The sequence below is a fragment of the Aphanomyces invadans genome (genome assembly GCF_000520115.1).
Source record: "Aphanomyces invadans strain NJM9701 unplaced genomic scaffold supercont1.12, whole genome shotgun sequence".
NCBI classification, from domain to species: Eukaryota; Oomycota; class Saprolegniomycetes; order Saprolegniales; family Verrucalvaceae; genus Aphanomyces; species Aphanomyces invadans.
Window position 1 is genome coordinate 409,470 of NW_008580157.1, and position 1,339 is coordinate 410,808.

Consider the following 1,339-nt stretch of genomic DNA (forward strand, 5'->3'; position numbering starts at 1 on the left):
TAGGAGTATTGAACCTTTCGAAGGTTATGTAGCTCACACTTCTTGCCTTTGAATTCTAATGTATTTCCTATCATAAAATTATGCTGGATTTTTGTTGCTGAAGTAACATATTTCCTACAAGATTCTAGCGATTCTACTGGGTGATGGAGCTCGGCTGATCACTGAGAGTTCGGCTGATCACTGAAAGCCGAAGCAAATATTGTACTGTGACATATCATTACGACGAAGATGAAGTGAGTAATTTCAGCATAGTGAAGAGGCATCGGTGGAAGTACTTCTGAATTCCAAAGAACTAGGTCTTTTGGCAATTGAATAAAAAATACAATATATTCGACACTCACAAAAACTACATTAGTAGTAAATTTTGCTACCTGACTTGCAGCAACCCTTTGGCGTCCCTGCCACGAGCTTATTGAACAACAAAACATCAATTTCATTTCACACTTCATGCACGCAGGCAATCAATTTGGCCATGGTCGATACCTTGCGCTGGCCATTGTCGAACGCTTGGTGGTACACAATGTCCCATAGCTTTCCGACTGGGTTCAAGTCAGGGGCTTCGCGAGCAAGATGATGACATGCACGCAATATGAGGCTCCTTCTACTACTTTCAATAGCATTAAGTGTGTGAATGGAGGTACTGCCCTGATGGAACCTCAACGCGTTGCCAAGCATATGGAAGGCAAAGTACAACATAAAGTTGGAAAATGGTACAGGTAATCGCTGTCTTCATGGAAGCAAAAGTTTGACAGGTTTTTTATTGATTTTGAGAAGTGAATGTTTCATAGAGAAAATGCCAACCTTCGGACAAACCAACCATTTCAAACTCACACATTTATTTACGTCATTAACTCACTGTCAAATCGACAAGTAGCGCATGGATGGGGCGCCAACACTCAAGCGCTCCATCAAGGTAACAACCTCTACAACATTCTCTTCTACAACAAGAGTATGACGCCAACAGTTTTGAGTTGTAGCTTCCGAAATCTGCTCCCTAGCTGCTTGGGCCCAACGCATGGCCTCGAGTATGTCAACGACATACAGGTGAGCAATTTCCTGGCGAGTTGGTTGAGTCTGTTGCTCAATACGATGCTTTTGTAGGGCAAGAAATCTCATAGAAATGTCATGGTATTGTTGGCGGCGGATATGTTTCTTGAAGGAATCGATAATTCCACCGTCAAGCGTCTGCAAGTGCGACGTCGTATTGGGCGGCAGGTATTCCACACGAACAATTGACAATTGCTGATCAATCTTGTGCGAGGAGGCGTTGTCGACCAAAAGCAGCACCATTCGGTCGTTTTCCCGCATTTCGTTGTTGAAATTCACGAGCCAACGCAAA